The sequence below is a fragment of the Danio aesculapii genome, chromosome 6 (assembly GCF_903798145.1).
Source record: "Danio aesculapii chromosome 6, fDanAes4.1, whole genome shotgun sequence".
In the NCBI taxonomy this organism is placed as follows: domain Eukaryota; kingdom Metazoa; phylum Chordata; class Actinopteri; order Cypriniformes; family Danionidae; genus Danio; species Danio aesculapii.
The window spans coordinates 58,909,197-58,927,863 of record NC_079440.1 but is presented as its reverse complement, the minus strand read 5'-3'; positions in this window follow the sequence as shown (position 1 = coordinate 58,927,863).

Below are 18,667 nucleotides of genomic sequence, written 5' to 3'. Positions count from 1 at the left end.
AACATAATACAGTTTTCTATAGTTCTGGTGATAAACTCAAACAATATATCTTCTTTAGTAAAAAATAAATAACTTATAGGCCTGCTGTATATGACAGACGGCACAATCTAACTAAAAACATGATGCTTGTTAAACTAGGCTGCATTATTTGCGCATTCGTTTTGACATTGATCTGTTGTTGTCCGGCTTATGTTTCTTTTTTTAATATTAAGATTTTACTTTGAAATCTGTAATAGGCTACCACTATTGACCCTAATCATTGGTAAAAACCAGCCTTTTAGCAAAGCCTGATATTTTCCTGCAGGTTTGATAAGCATGGATATATATATATATATATATATATATATATATATATATATATATATATATATATATATATATATAAATATATATATATAAATTTATATATAAATTTGGAAAGCAATCGAAAGCTTTCGTTATGATGTTAGATGCGTGCATTTTTAAAGTGACACCTGTTATTTAATTTAATCAAACAAAAATCTAAGTAAGAGATTCATTCATTGCTCTTTAATAAGAATGTGTAATACAGTGAAGAAAAGATTAATGAGATTTGATAACTTAATTCTAATTCTTTATAATAGCTATTAATTTTAATAAGCTATTAAAATTTTTATAACTGTTTGCTAATGTATTTGCTGCTAATGTATACTTTTTTTTGTAAATAATAATATTTATTAGAATTTACCAAAAAGAAAGAGGGGGGTATCCCTTATTATGGTGGGCATAACCCTTATTTTCACATCCCAAGGTATGACATACACAATAATAATAATAATAATAATAATAATAATAATATCTAAAGATTTCAATCTTGGTGGTTTTTCTTTTTTAACATAACAAATTTCGTCTTAAATGAGCATAAACAGGAAAGCAATCAAATGCTTTCATTATAGATGTGTGCATTTGTAAAGTAACACCTCACTTTAATTGTTCACCTCACTTTAATGTTACATAATGTAATCCAACAAAAAAATCTAAATGAGAGGTTCATTCACTGCTCTTTAATCAGAATAGTTCAATTATACAGTGAAGAAAAGGTTAATGAGATTTGATAACTTGATTTAATTTCTTTATAATAGTTAATGATTTCAAGAGTCTAAACGTTTATACTTTTTCTATTGTATACTGTTTATTATATATTTCGTAAATAATAATAATAACATTAAAAACACATTACCGACTGTTTCAACTGTTTATTTACTATGAAACAGCTCCAGATTAACAGATTTAGTAATTTGGGGAATTTCTTTTTTTGTTGTTGGGTAGTGGTTTGATTTGGTCATCCCTTATTTTTACATCCCAATGTTGACAGATATGGTACAGTCCACTCGGAGCTCAAATCCCACCCACTTGAAGCTGACTCCGACCTCCGTTTATACCCTTCTCGGGATTTGGGTCCTATTTTAACATCAGGAATCTTAAAACAAGAGACTTGCTGTGTTTCTACTAGAAAAAGTTGTTTCTGCTCAATTATGCTCCTTTCTGCAGACCAACAATGTTTTTGAAGTGTTTCAGTCAGGTTTCAGAGCTCATCACAGTACAGAAACTGCATTAGTGAAAATAACCAACGATTTACTCTTAGCTGCTGACCAAGGGTGCATCTCGCTATTAGTTCTACTCGATCTTAGTGCGGCATTTGACACCATTGACCATGGTATCCTTATTAATCGCTTAAAGTCTACAGGTGTCCAGGGACATGCCCTACAATGGTTTAAGTCATACTTATCTGACCGTTACCAGTTTGTAAATATAAATGGACAGCCTTCACAAATCAGCCCAGTAAAATACGGGGTGCCTCAAGGATCAGTTTTAGGCCCTTTACTGTTTACAATATACATGCTACCCCTGGGAGACATTATTAGAAGACATGGGATCAGCTTTCACTGCTATGCAGATGATACTCAATTATATATTTCAACTAAACCTGACGAGACGTCTAATCTGTCCAAGCTAACTGAGTGTATTAAAGATGTTAAAGACTGGATGACCAACAATTATCTTCTCTTAAACTCAGACAAAACAGAATTATTACTTATTGGGCCTAAATACTGTACACAGCAGATCTCACAACTCGATCTACAATTAGAGGGATACAAAGTTAGCGTTAGCTCTACTATAAAAGATCTGGGTGTCATATTAGACAGCAATTTAACTTTTAAAAATCATATTTCCCATGTCACAAAAACTGCTTTCTTTCAAAACTGCTTTCTTTCATCTGAGAAATATAGCTAAGTTACGAAGTATGCTATCCATCTCAGATGCAGAAAAGCTAGTCCATGCTTTTATGACTTCTAGGCTGGACTACTGTAATGCACTGTTTGCTGGCTGCCCAGCATCCTCTATTAACAAACTTCAACTAGTACAAAATGCAGCTGCCAGAGTTCTTACCAGGTCTAGAAAATTTGATCACATCACCCCAATTTTATCCTCCTTACACTGGCTGCCTGTTAAGTTTCGTATTGAATTTAAAATATTGCTTCTTACATATAAAGCTTTAAATAATCTAGCTCCTGTTTATCTAACCAATCTTCTGTCTCGCTACAATCCAACTCGCTCTTTAAGATCTCAAAACTCAGGGCTTCTGGTAGTACCTAGAATAGCAAAGTCGAGTAAAGGAGGTCGAGCCTTCTCATTTATAGCTCCTAAACTCTGGAATAGCCTTCCTGATAACGTCCGAGGCTCAGACACACTCTCCCAATTCAAAACTAGATTAAAGACCTATCTGTTCAGTAAAGCATACACTTAGTGCACCACTTAGGGGGCTTCCACACAGGTTATGCATCTTGCTGATGAACTGTGAACTGTGAACATCAGCTACGCTAATTATTTTCTTTATTCTCCATTTCCACCTGGGGATACTCTTCCCGAGGCCCTCAGACTATGCAGAGTCACTGATTCGATCCAAGACCAACGACGAGATGATCCCAAGGTTTCCATATCCTGGACCTGCCCGAATCCTGAACAACTACTGCGATGGTCATGGAAGAGTGGAGAACATGAGACTGTTTCCTATGACGCTCCAGAGACAGACGAGTCTTCGCTGAGGCCAGCTTCCAGCCTCCGCCACTGAGACTGCAGCTCTGCACAAGACGTTTGGCCAGCGGAGAAATTAAAATGGTCGTGCCCAACTGAGTCTGGTTTCTCTCAAGGTTTTTTTTCTTCACTTCCGCCTTTAGTGAAGTTTTTTTTCCCTCTCCGCTGTCGCTACTGGCTTGCATGGTTCAGGATCTGTAGAGCTGCGCATCGATGGATTTGCTCTTCAGTATTTGGACTCTCAGTAGTGATTATTAAACCACACTGAACTGAGCTAAACTGAACTGAACTTAAACACTACAAACTGAACTACACTGTTCCTATTTACTGTGACCTTTTATGTGAAGCTGCTTTGATACAATCTACATTGTATAAGCGCTATACAAATAAAGGTGAATTGAATTTTTATTACTCCAATATGACTGTGGACACACTATACCTGAACACAGTTCTGTCCAAACAGCTTACAAAAGATGATTTTCATCATAGGTGCCCTTTAAGTATTTTAGATATTTGAACTGGAAACAAGACAATCTAAATAAGAGAAGCATTTTTGCAGAGTAAAGGCAATTTTTGCTATCAGGGAGAAGATTTGCTCTCCATGATGATCAGATGCTCTCCGCCTGCGTCCCCCCCCCCCCCCCCCCCCCCCCCAAAAAAAAAAGAAAAAAAAATCTGCAAAGTGCACAAGACTTTCTGCTGACAGTCTGATTATGCGAGACTAACATGACCCCAGACTTATAGTGGTGATGTTTGCACCTTTTACAGTGTAGTACAATTCATACAATTCACACAGAACGACATTAGCATGCGCAATCATTTATTAAAAGTGCCAGGATGCATAATTCACATCTTACACATGTTGCATAAAAAAAGTGTCAGACGATAACAAACAACCAGAGCGGGACAAAAATAGCTCCCTCTAAAGCGTGCCCTACCTTTCGCTATCTGTGTGTGTGTGTGTGTGTGTGTGTGTGTGTGTGTGGCAACTAAAGAATTTTGATAGCAGGACACAAAACAATTATTCATTGGATTTACTAAATGATTTTAGGGAAACTGGTTGCAAACATTTGTATGGGCTGAATTTAAACAAACAATTCAGAATGAGTAATGTTCAGCTTAATTTGTTTTAAATTCAGCCCATATAAATGTTTGCAACCACTTACCTTAAGTGAATGTAGTGAACCATTTTTTTCAGTGTGCCCTGCTGGATAAGTGGTCTCGATGGGAGCAGGCTGAGCTGGTTCTCTGTTTTTCTGATACAGTGTTAGAAGTGTGGTAACCATTGACTTCCATAGCATTTGTTGTCCATGGTTACAGGTTTTCCAGCATTCTTCAAAATATATTTTTTTGTGTCCAACAGAACAAAAAAAAAAAAAAAAAACGTAATATATACATAAAATAATAAAATGAATAAAATAAAAATGAACAAATTAAATAAAATCTAAATATATTTTTAAATAAATAAAAATTACAATTAAATAAATAAACAATATAAATATATATATATATATATATATATATATATATATATATATATATATATATATATATATATATATATATATGTAATAAAATAAATAATTAAATGCATCAAAATAAATTAAAAATAAATTAATTAACAAAATATGTAATATAATATAAAATAAAATGAACAAATAAAATTTAAAAATAAAATAAATCAAAATTATAAATAGAACAAAAAATTACAGAAAAAAACTAACATTTATTAATTGACATAACTACTAAAAATATTTTAAAAAATTAAATAAACCTAAATCAAAATAAAATTATGTAATATAATATAATATAAAATAAAATTAACTTGAACAAATAAAATAAAAAAAATTAAAAAATATAAATAAACAAATAAGAGAACAAAAATTGCAGAAAAACAAAAGTAAATAAATAAAAAAATAATACTGAATATAAATGTATATAAAAAAATTAAAAATAAGTAAATAAATCAAAGTTAAAAATAAATAAACAAATAAGAGAACAAAAAATAACAGAACAAAAAATAAAATAATTTATAATACTAATAAAATATTTATATATAAAATAAAAATTTTTATGAATCAAAATTAAAAATAAATAAATCAACAAATAAAAGAACAAAAATAACAGAACAAACACAACAAAAACGAAATTAACACTAATAAAAAAATGTAAAATTTACAAAAGTGATTTAAATATAATAAAAATGTAAAACATTAAATATAATAAATATAAAGTTTAATTAAAAATAAGATAAAATAAATACAATTTAAAAAAAGAAAATTAATTAAACAAATACAGTTGCAATCAGAATTATTCATTATTTATTATCCTTAGAATTTAGTTTTTCTTTTTTAAAAATTTCCCAAATGATGTTTAACCGAGCAAGGAAATTTTCACAGTATGTCTTTAGGAGAAATATATTTCTCCTAAATGATGATAATTTATTTTTCAGGAGAAAGTCTTATAAGTTTTATTTCAGCTAGAATAAAAGCAGTTTTTAAAATTTTTAAGTCCATTTTAAGGGCAATCTTATTAGCCCCTTTAAGCTTTTTTTTTTTCCCCCAGATAGTCTACAGAACAAACCATCGTTATACAATAACTTGCCTAATTACCCTAACCTGCCTAGTTAACCTAATTAACCTAGTTAAGCCTTTAAATGTCACTTTAAGCTGTATAGAAGTGTCTTGAAAAATATCTAGTAAATATTATTTACTGTCATCATGGCAAAGATAAAATAAATCAGTTATTGGAAATGAGTTATTAAAACTATTATGATTAGAAATGTGTTGAAAAAGTCTTCTCTCCTTTAAACAGAAATTGGGGAAAAAATTAACAGGGGGCTAATAATTCTGATTGCAACTGTAAATAGTTAGTTAGTTAGTTAGTTAGTTAGTTAGTTAGTTAGTTAGTTAGTTAGCAACCATTTACCTTAAAAACAATTGTAAATCCAATGAATCATATTTTCAGTGTGCCCTGCTGGATAAGTGGTCTCAATGGGAGCAGGCTGAGCTGGATGGTTCTCTTTTTTTCTGATGAGAGCTCAGGTTTTTGCGGGACTTCTGGACGGGACGCCTGAGGGGAATTCTGCAGCTTCCCTGATGGATGATCTGCGATCCTCAGCGACGCTACAAACGTGCCTTCCAAAAAGACTCATTCTTCAAAACGCACGAATGTGGAGGATTGTTATGGAAGTGTAGCATCCTAGATTAGAGCGCTCAAGGGTTTGTTGTAGAGTAAATGGCTGTAAATGAGACAGGGAACGTGTCTCGGCTTGCTTTCTTTGAGACCTCTGAGATTTAGGACCAAAATAAACGCTGTAATTTGCTCTCGTCTTTGCGGGGTTGAGCTGAAAAAGACTGAATGTGTGTGTGGCTGCTGTGTTTGTGTCGGTTGCTCAGTTGTTTCCTATGCACTAGATGAAGACAGCAGGGAGATGTTGCTATATTTGTTTGAAAAAAAAGCAATGCAGTCTGTTAGAAGTGTGTCAGTTAATTTATCACAAATGCCAAACTTATGGAGCTGGTTACGCAATGCAAATGTATTCAATAAAAAAATTAAATGTTTACTCACCAGGGCGGAACAGTGGCTCAGTGATTATCAGTGTCGCCTCACAGCAAGAAGGGCACTAATTTGAGCTCAGGCTGGGTCAGTTGGCATTTCTGTGTGGAGTTTGCATGTTCTCCCCATGTTGGCGTGGGTTTCCTCCGGGTGCTCCAAAGAAATTCAACAACCAGCACCTAAAAAAGCACCACAGGCGGCTATATGAGGAGTGTCTTGTTAAAAAGTCAACTGAAAGTACTGCTAGTGACACTCAATCTAGTAGCTAGCAACAGCAAAGTACAGTTTTCAAGTGGTTTGCGGATTTTACACCATATGAAAAAAAAAAAAAAAAAAAAAACAAGTAACAAATATAAATAAAATGCTAATAATAAAAATAATAATACTTATAATAAGATAGAAAAATAACATTATAGATAAAAGTAACACATATTAGGCCATACAACAATACAGAAAATGTATAAATACAAATATGTGAAGGGTACAGCAGTAGAAAAGAAATTAATAAAAGAATAAAAATAAATTAATAAATATTGAAAAATAAATAAAAATAAATATTAAATAAATAAAAATAATTTAAAAAACAATCTCTAAACACTCTTGATTTAATTTCTTTATAATAGTTAATGACTTCAATAGTCTAAACGTTTATACTTTTTCTAATGTATACTGTTTATTATATCTTTTGTAAATAATAATAATAATAAAACATATTACCGACTGTTTCAACTGTTTTTTTCCTATGAAACAGTTCCAGATTAACATATTTAGCAATTTAGGGAATTTCTTTCTTTCTTTTTTTTTTATTTATTTATTTATTTTTGGTTGGCTGGTGGGTAGTGGTTTGATTTGGTCATCCCTTATTTTTACATCCCAATGTTGACAGATATGGTACAGCCTACTCGGAGCTCAAATCCCATCCACTTGAAGCTCCGACTCCGACCTCCGTTTATACCCTTTTCGGGATTTGGGTCCTATTTTAACATCAAAGAATATTAATAAAAATAATAAAATAATAAAAATAAATTAATAAACATAGAAAAATTCATACAAATTAAATATTAAATCAATAAATATAATTTAAAAAACACACTCTCCATTCATAAATAAACCAGGGGCAGGAAAAATAGGCCAGCTATATACATGCATACATATACACACATATTTATTCATTTATTTTATTTTATTTTTTAAGTGTAAGAGGTAGGGTTGCCAAATAGTGTCAAACTTTTCAGTATTATTGCAAACCTTATATCTTATCTTTTCTATTTGCATATACAAACACTTTTTGACAAGAATTTTCTATATTATATTCTATTAAATATATCACTGATAATGAACAGTTACATTCATTTAAACAATCACAGCTTACTCGTTTTAACTTGTGAAATTAACACATCTACAGGTCTACAGGTCTACAGGTGTCCAGGGACATGCCCTACAATGGTTTAAGTCATACTTATCTGACCGTTACCAGTTTGTGAATATTAATGGACAGCCTTCACAAATCAGCCCAGTAAAATACGGGGTGCCTCAAGGATCAGTTTAGGCCCTTTGCTGTTTACAATATACATGCTACCCCTGGGAGACATTATTAGAAGACATGGGATCAGCTTTCACTGCTATGCAGATGATACTCAATTATATATTTCAACTAAACCTGACGAGACGTCTAATCTGTCCAAGCTAACTGAGTGTATTAAAGATGTTAAAGACTGGATGACCAACAATTATCTTCTCTTAAACTCAGACAAAACAGAATTATTACTTATTGGGCCTAAATCCTGTACACAGCAGATCTCACAACTCGACCTACAATTAGAGGGATACAAAGTTAGCGTTAGCTCTACTATAAAAGATCTGGGTGTCATATTAGACAGCAATTTGACTTTTGAAAATCATATGTCCCATGTCACAAAAACTGCTTTCTTTCATCTGAGAAATATCGCTAAGTTACGAAGTATGCTATCCATCTCAGATGCAGAAAAGCTAGTCCATGCTTTTATGACTTCTAGGCTGGACTACTGTAATGCACTGTTTGCTGGCTGCCCAGCATCCTCTATTAACAAACTTCAATTAGTACAAAATGCAGCTGCCAGAGTTCTTACCAGGTCTAGAAAATTTGATCACATCCCCCCAATTTTATCCTCCTTACACTGGCTGCCTGTTAAGTTTCGTATTGAATTTAAAATATTGCTTCTTACCTACAAAGCTTTAAATAATCTAGCTCCTGTTTATCTAACCAATCTTCTGTCTCGCTACAATCCAACTCGCTCTTTAAGGTCTCAAAACTCAGGGCTTCTGGTAGTACCTAGAATAGCAAAGTCGAGTAAAGGAGGTCGAGCCTTCTCATTTATAGCTCCTAAACTCTGGAATAGCCTTCCTGATAACGTCCGAGGCTCAGACACACTCTCCCAATTCAAAACTAGATTAAAGACCTATCTGTTCAGTAAAGCATACACCTAGTGCACCACTTGGGGGTTTCCACACAGGTTCTGCATCTTGTTGATATACACTGTGAACATCAGCTACGCTAATTATTTTCTTTATTCTCCATTTCCAACTGGGGATACTCTTCCCGAGGCCCTCAGACTATGCAGAGCCACTGATTCGATCCAAGACCAACGACGAGATGATCCCAAGGTTTTTATATCCTGGACCTGCCCGAATCCTGAGCAGCTACTGTGATGGTCATGGAAGAGTGGAGAACATGAGACTGATTCCTGTGACGCTCCAGAGACAGACGAGTCTTCGCTGAGGCCAGCTTCCAGCCTCCGCCACTGAGACTACAGCTCTGCACAAGACGTTTGGCCAGCGGAGAAATTAAAATGATTGTGGCCAACTGAGCCTGGTTTCTCTCAAGGTTTTTTTTCTTCACTTCCACCTTTAGTGGTTTTTTTTCCCTCTCCGCTGTCGCCACTGGCTTGCATGTTTCGGGATCTGTAGAGCTGCGCATCGTTGGATTTGCTCTTCAATGTTTGGACTCTCAGTAGTGATTATTAAACCACACTGAACTGAGCTAAACTGAACTGAACTTAAACACTACAAACTGAACTACACTGTTCCTATTTACTGTGACCTTTTATGTGAAGCTGCTTTGACACAATCTACATTGTATAAGCGCTATACAAATAAAGGTGAATTGAATTGAATTGAACATCTGTGAAAGTGACAACAAGTATAGCACTATTGGAATTTAATGCTACCTAAATTACCAACAATTATACATGTCAACAAATATCAGAATATTAAGTTATGAAAAACAGTCTGAGCTAGCAATTTACTCTACTGAGCTCAGCCTGCAGCCACTGCTCTCTTTTTAAGAGTCTCTTTTTAAAAATTAATGTTAAAAGTAGTCAAATTAATGTTAAAAATTGCTAAATTTGTTGCTAGATGCTTTTTGAAAAAAAAAAAGTTGCTAGGGTAGTATGAAAAGTTGCTAAATCTAGCAACAAAATTGTTGAGTTGGCAACACTACTGTGTGTAGGCTCCTTAATATTGAGGAAAAAGCCCCAATCAGATAAGTGAATGTCTGCAGCCCCGCCTCCGTTTTCAGATGTCTCTGTTTTCCCCATCCACAAAACGGCCTCTTCAACGTTTCCAAAGCACTCCGTATTTGGCACTCGAAAACTCCGGCGTAGGCTGGACGGATGGCATAACCGTAGCAAAACTTATGCGTTTTAAAACTAAAACATATTAGTGTAAACGGGGCCTTAATCTATCTCCTTCCAGTTGGCTCTAGCAAGCACAACTCCCCACTCCCCCTTTGCACTCTCAATAACTGCCTTTCTGAAATAAAATCCTGGTTCCCTTCAAATGTGTAAAAATGTAACAGTGATAAAACTGAAATTCTTCTTGTTGGCACCAAATCTACACTCTCTAAATTTGACTCCATCTCCCTTACTATAGATGGCCCTTCAGTCTCCCCCTCTCCTCTGGTTAAGAGTTTGGGTGTCATTCTTGATAGCTCACTATCATTATTATTATTGAAAGTCTGCATATTTTCATCTTCGTAATATAAAATTCGTCTCCGCTCCTCTCTCACCACTCATTCCACCTCTATCCTCGTACATAGCCTTGTCACCTCACACATTGATTATTGCTTAACTACAAAATTAAATCACATATCAAAATCAGAATATCTGTCAGTAAAATTGCAATTAGATATTTTCCCCAAATCCCACAGCTGTACATTTGATGTTATGTTTTTAGATTGTTTAAAACTCTATTTCTCTAATTTTCACATAATAATAATTAATGAACATCAATATTTCATAGTTTTTTAAATTTTGATTTGATTCATTTATTTCCAATAGTATAATCCACTCTTCAAGAGTTCGCCCTTAGCTGATGATTGATTATAAAGCATGTTTGGCATGCTGTCCCGGGAGAGAGCCCTGAGCTCATGAGATCCTCGAGCCCCGGGCTCCCTCCAGTTGCAGGGCGGGAGGGGAGTTTGAGCTCAGGTAGATCTCTAGAACTCCCCTGCTTAACAGTGGTGAATGTAGATTATGAATAGCTATGGAGAGTGTATGCTGAATTAAACGCTTGACTATGATGTCAATTTGGTTTATTCAATTTATTTATGTTACATGTTTTTGGTCTGCAGGAGTAAACCAGAGAGCCCGGGGAAAACCCACGCAAACACGAGGAGAACATACAAACTCCACACAGAAATGCCGACTTGGTAGAGATCTGAGCCAGTGACATTCTTGCTGTGAGGCAATGATGCTAACCATTGAGCCTTCGTGCTGCCCTGACAAGGAAAGGGGAGGAGCAGGGGTGGAAGGGAGGATTCCTTAAGACGAAGGTGGTTAAGGTAAGATACTCTGGTTATTTCTAGTGATTTAGGAATCGTCTGATTGGTGGATCATGCATTAGCTAATGCGGGTCCAGCTGCGGTCAATCATAAGCATGTGCTCCTCTCGATATTAGTTTATAAATAACCTTCACTTTAAAAAAACATATAATGTGGATGTCTTTAATAGAATAGACTAGACTTTGTTTTGAAAGCAAAGAAAGACTGGCGTAATAGACAAATATAAATAGATGTGATATATTACACTGGAAGACATGGAATATTCAATGATTAGTGCAAAGATATGTTGTTCATCATTTAATTTTTATTATATATATATATATATTTCTATATAAGGTTTTTTTCTAATTCTCCACACGTACCCACAGTCAGAGAAACGCTGACGATGCCTTATATGCATTCATAAATAATACATGCCTTTAATAATTGAATCTAATTCAAGTGATTATATGTGTTTCGCCCTTTTCTCCTCTGTCTGAAATATCTGTTTAATCTCTGCAATGTTCCTGCGCTCGGGGAGTCCATTGGTTGTAATTATGATTTAATTTGAGAGTAATTTAGCAAGGTCTCCTCCTGAAAGCTCTGGTGGGCCTGTGTGCACATTCACACGCATGATCAAGGGTGACCGACATTCATCACGGTCAACGGAGGGTTCACGGCGCGGGGAATGTCCCAAAACACTTATTTAGTCAGAATTATTTGCCCTCCTGTTAAATTTAAATTCTTTTATTTTCTTTTTGTACCAATTTCTGCTTGATGGATTTTCTTAACACATTTCTAAACATAATAGGTTTGTTCTTTAGATGATCAGAAAACAAAATATTGCTTAACAGGCACAGCACAGTGTTTTCAGTTTGAAAAAAGTCAGGAAAGTGGGTGAGTCCAGCTCTGTTTAGGTGCGAGTGTCAAGTGGCGAAAGAGGAAAGGTTTTGCATGAAAAGGGGAGTTTCAGTATGAGCATGCACAGATTTTCACAGAGGCAACACAAACACAGACGCAGGGGAGATTTACATGGACATCAGTTATCAAATTATTTAATGTAAAAAGATAATAATAGGATTAAGGTGTTAACATGAGTTGCTTTTTAAATGTTCTATTCATGATCTTGTTTTACATGTTATAGCACATAGTTCGATTAACGTCATTGCGTCACCTCGCTATCCACGTTTGCTTTGGATTTTCATGTAATGTCGAGTGTTTCATTTTTAATTGGTGGCCTTAAACTGCAGTTTGGCACCTTCACTTTCATTCAGGAACATTTCATGCATGCCCCCGTGACAAACAAGATATTGGATGCGAGGAACTACTGGAAGAGTGTTGTTTTAATGGAATTTAATACAATAACAATAACATTATTTTTAATTGACCCTTTGCAAAGCCACACCCGAAAACCGCCACACACTAATCGTGGCTTAGCAACAGTAGCTACACGCAGGAGCTCTGTCAAGCTTTCGAGCGAGGGAAACAAACCAAAGCGTTGTGCATATGGATTGTGCAAATCTGATGCCTAGTATCCTAAAAGTTTAGACGGGGAGGTGGAATTATTTTCCTTTTTCAAAACCTAAAACCTAAATGGAGAAATGCCAGCGTGGATCAAGCTGTGTGAGGGGCGCTAAAGGAGCGGAGTTAAGTTGGTTTTGTTTTCGATATTCCTGACACATTCAGTGATAGACGGCAATAACTCACAAACCTCTTACTGTGAAAAGATCTAAACTGCTTTTCCTACATAAATACAAACCAGGTTATGTTTCCCAGCTGTCTTTTTCTTTTTTTTCACTCAAGATTATGAGCACTGCTCCGTTTAAGCCCTCGCCATAGTAGTCATACTAATAGCAATCATATTTCCATCTGTTTCAAGCTACGAATATCTGAAATTACAAATCGACAGAACAATGTGATCACAATCTGAGCACTTGCGATCAATATACTTCACCCGCAGCTGTTTTTCAGTCATTTATAACCCTCATGTCTATGTCAGAGCTACAATTCACTGATGTTTTTGTTGGTCTTTTGGAGATTTAGTCTTTGGTGACGATGTTATAGCAGGGTAGTGTCTGCTTTTATGTGTGGTGTCGGATTAATATTAGCTGGTAAGGAAAATCTATTTGTTCATTTCTGCTATTTATACTTTGATTTCCATTTCAATGCAAGGTTTCCGCTACATTCATTCTTCCATGGCGGGGCGCCATGCCAAAATTGATCTATCCGCCATGGCTATATTACAGCTTTTCATTCAAAATATTCAGTCGTGTTTATCACACCAAAACTTATTAAAAGGTAAGTAAATTATAAAACAGCGCGAACATTTCTGTAATCGTAGTAGTGCTGTGCGTTATTTGTTTAACCCTTTGAGGTTACGTGATGACTGACTGACTGACTGACTGGTACGTGATGCGTGAGGCCAGCAAACACAACGTATACCCGTTTCACTTTACTTCAGGATGCATTAATACCACTCTGTAGGTCTATTGGAGACATTCATAAATATTCCTAAAATGTTTAATAAATGTTGGAGACATACTCGTTACATAAACGCAATAAATCTTACTTCAGCAGCGTTTATTTGAGAGCGCACAAGAAGATCTGCGCTTGAGCAGCGTATATTTGAGGGCGTGCGAGAAGTTTTGTGCAGGAGCAGAGGAAATCAGCGCGCAAGCAAAGAGATTTGCATGCTATTTCACGTAGGCTATTACATAAATGTGATCTCGACTTGTAATACTGCGCTCACAACATTTGTCATTGAAATAACGCCACAGGTAGCTGGTAGATCTCTGTAAAAAAGGCCTGCCACCACAGCTGGAAAACACTGAGGAAACACTGCAATGTATTTATTTTTTCCACTTAACTAGAAATTAGAATAGAAACTGTATAAAGAGCACACAAACATGCTGACAGTTATAGGTGCTGTACATTGTTTTGGGTCAATAATGCTAATATTTGGCACAAATCAATCAGTTTCACCTTTCTAGCTGCTCTTTCTATGAATGAATTATGTTAAGGCACTGTCCATGCGTGTTTCCTCATCGTTAGTAATGCTATATTTCAGCGAACAACAATTAATCTATCAGACTTTTTGCCAAAATAGAGAAATCACGGGTTCATTTGTTATCATTAGATTATTTTTAAATGTCACCTCTCCTGCTGTGCATAAACTAAGCTGTTGAATAGTCAGTGTATGAGGCGGCTAGGCTATTAGGCTATTATAAGTTATTTTCTAATCGGTTACCTATAATGTTGTGAATCTACCCCTGTAATGCACACTGCAGTCCTTTTTTGTCTGGCTTTCTCAGATATCTCACTTGTTCGCCAAAAATGACTAATTATATCCCTGGCAATGTTTTACACCAGCGCATGCATATTGTAGTAGACGTGACAGGTGTAACCCCTCTTAGTTCGTACAGGTATGTTCTGTTATTTTAGTAATGATCACGTGAAAGCAGTTTAGCTGAGCACATTCACTTTTTAGTGTTCTCTTGAAAAGACAGAGCACCACACAGACAACAAGTGTTACAGGTCCGGTCACAAAAACATCACTCTCAACAGCTTACGTGAACTGAGCAAACACTTTTTGATTCATATGAATTTTTTCTAAACGTAGAATACAACATTGCATTAGAAAATGAATACATTATACCTGGAAAAGACAGAGCACCACACAGACAACAAGTGTTACAGGTCCGGTCACAAAAACATCACTCTCAACAGCTTGAGTGAACTGAGCAAACACTTTTTGATTCATATGAATTTGACTCAGCTCTTTTTTCTAATCGTACAATACAACATTGCATTAGAAAATGAATACATCATACCTGGAAAAGACAGAGCACCACACAGACAACAGGTGTTACAGGTCCGGTCACAAAAACTGTTAGAAAATAATACACAATGAATATATGAAATCAGTAGGAGAGCAGAACCATTTTTCACCTACCATCACTCTCAACAGCTTAAGTGAACTGAGAAAATGGCTGGCTGACTCCACCCATTATACCCCCTTTCTCACCTGTAGGTGTCTATCTTTCTCCAAGATGCGTTATACAACTTGACAATGAACATAAGACTTTCATTTAATTAGAACAAATATTTTTAACCAAAAACAAGCACGTTGAAACCATTCACACTCAATTTATAGTTTCATTTTTTTCCCCGTTACACAGGCACGAAAGCTTGACAGGCATAGCAACTGTAACTAAGGAGGGCGGGGCATAGAGATGAGTCAATTGACCACATGTATGCTGTTAGTCTTTGAATAACATACAGTTTCAGGAAAGTAGGACACCAGGCACGAAAGCTTGACAGGCGTAGCAACTGTAACTAAGGAGGGCGGGGCCTAGAGATGAGTCAGTTGACGACATGTATGCTGTTAGTCTTTGAATAACATACAGTTTCAGGAAAGTAGGACACCAGGCACGAAAGCTTGACAGGCGTAGCAACTGTAACTAAGGAGGGCAGGGCCTAGGGATGGGTCAATTGACCACATGTATGCTGTTAGTCTTTGAATAACATACAGTTTCAGGAAAGTAGGACACCAGGCACGAAAGCTTGACAGGCGTAGCAACTGTAACTAAGGAGGGCGGGGCCTAGAGATGAGTCAGTTGACGACATGTATGCTGTTAGTCTTTGAATAACATACAGTTTCAGGAAAGTAGGACACCAGGCACGGAAGCTTGACAGGCGTAGCAACTGTAACTAAGGAGGGCGGGGCATAGAGATGAGTCAATTGACGACATGTATGCTGTTAGTCTTTGAATAACATACAGTTTCAGGAAAGTAGGACACCAGGCACAAATGCTTGACAGGCGTAGCAACTGTAACTAAGGAGGGCGGGGCCTAGAGATGAGTCAGTTGACGACATGTATGCTGTTAGTCTTTGAATAACATACAGTTTCAGGAAAGTAGGACACCAGGCACGAAAGCTTGACAGGCGTAGCAACTGTAACTAAGGAGGGCGGGGCCTAGAGATGAGTCAATTGACCACATGTATGCTGTTAGTCTTTGAATAACATACAGTTTCAGGAAAGTAGGATACCAGGCACGAAAGCTTGACAGGCGTAGCAACTGTAACTAAGGAGGGCGGGGCCTAGAGATGAGTCAGTTGACGACATGTATGCTGTTAGTCTTTGAATAACATACAGTTTCAGGAAAGTAGGACACCAGGCACGAAAGCTTGACAGGCGTAGCAACTGTAACTAAGGAGGGCGGGGCATAGACATGAGTCAATTGACGACATGTATGCTGTTAGTCTTTGAATAACATACAGTTTCAGGAAAGTAGGACACCAGGCACGAAAGCTTGACAGGCGTAGCAACTGTAACTAAGGAGGGCGGGGCATAGAGATGAGTCAATTGACGACATGTATGCTGTTAATCTTTGAATAACATACAGTTTCAGGAAAGTAGGACACCAGGCACGAAAGCTTGACAGGCGTAGCAACTGTAACTAAGGAGGGCGGGGCCTAGAGATGAGTCAGTTGACGACATGTATGCTGTTAGTCTTTAAATAACATACAGTTTCAGGAAAGTAGGACACCAGGCACGAAAGCTTGACAGGCGTAGCAACTGTAACTAAGGAGGGCGGGGCATAGAGATGAGTCAGTTGACGACATGTATGCTGTTAGTCTTTGAATAACATACAGTTTCAGGAAAGTAGGACACCAGACACGAAAGCTTGACAGGCGTAGCAACTGTAACTAAGGAGGGCGGGGCATAGAGATGAGTCAATTGACCACATGTATGCTGTTAATCTTTGAATAACATACAGTTTCAGGAAAGTAGGACACCAGGCACGAAAGCTTGACAGGCGTAGCAACTGTAACTAAGGAGGGCGGGGCATAGAGATGAGTCAGTTGACAACATGTATGCTGTTAGTCTTTGAATAACATACAGTTTCAGGAAAGTAGGACACCAGGCACGAAAGCTTGACAGGCGTAGCAACTGTAACTAAGGAGGGCGGGGCATAGAGATGAGTCAATTGACCACATGTATGCTGTTAGTCTTTGAATAACATACAGTTTCAGGAAAGTAGGACACCAGGCACGAAAGCTTGACAGGCGTAGCAACTGTAACTAAGGAGGGCGGGGCCTAGGGATGGGTCAATTGACCACATGTATGCTCTTAATCTTTGAATAACATACAGTTTCAGGAAAGTAGGACACTTTAAACACTTGAAAACTGTTTTTTGGAAGCACAATACTGAAGACTTTTGAAAAGGGTTGCCTTGTTGACTGTGTTTTAAGCATTTGTCCCATCACATAAAAACTGGCTTGCTTATTTATGACAGTTTTTTTTTTTGTTTCCCCAAAACAGGACTCCTTATTTTTGGCTTTTTTTACCTTCAGACAAAATATCTTGTATTTGTATTGTGCAACTTGGCAACACTTTCCCGTCAAAAAGAGATCAAACATTTTTTGTGTTTGTGCGATAGCACTGAAGAACTGATTGTGATTTATCGAGTGTGAGTGTGTCTGTTGAAAAAGTGTGATTTTTGAGTGTTTTGGAAAATGAAAAATCCAAGATGAAGGACTCCTTTTGTTCCTTTAGGTCTTTCTTTCATTTCTCCGTACTTCATCTGTATCTGTAGTAGATGTGAGTGGAGCATATGTGATTTGTCCTTCCTTGAGCTGGAGTCCTTTAAGTCTTTCTTCATTGTTGTCACATGCGCATCTGTCGACCTTACAGCGTTGCCAACTATTTCCAATGAAAAGTAGCTAAAGCCTGCCCGAAAAGTAGATAAATGTTGCCAGATGACGTCATGCACTAATTTGCATATCAGTGACGTCATCACATAGTATCTGACAAGCGTAAGCTGGAATCAGAATCAGAATCAGTTTTATTGCTAAGTGTGCGTCACACACACAAGGAATTTGTTTTGGCTATAGAAGCTTTCAGTGTACATAAAGTGACAAGTGACCAACACAAAATAAATAAATATGAAAAAAAAAGACGATAAACATTAAACAGATGCGGTTAGTCAAAAAATCTGGATGTTGAATTGTGTGTTCAGATTTGTTATAAATATACAGGTTATAAGGTGCTGTGTACAAGTGCGAATAGAGAAAGTATTGCACATATTTATTGCACAGTAGGGGAATATTTAACTGTTCATAAGGTAGATCGCCTGAGGAAAGAAACTTTTCCTGTGTCTGGCTGTGTTTGTGCTTGGTGCTCTGAAGTGCTGACCAGACGGTAACAGTTCAAACAGGTAGTGTGCTGGGTGTGAGGCGTCCAGAGTGATTTT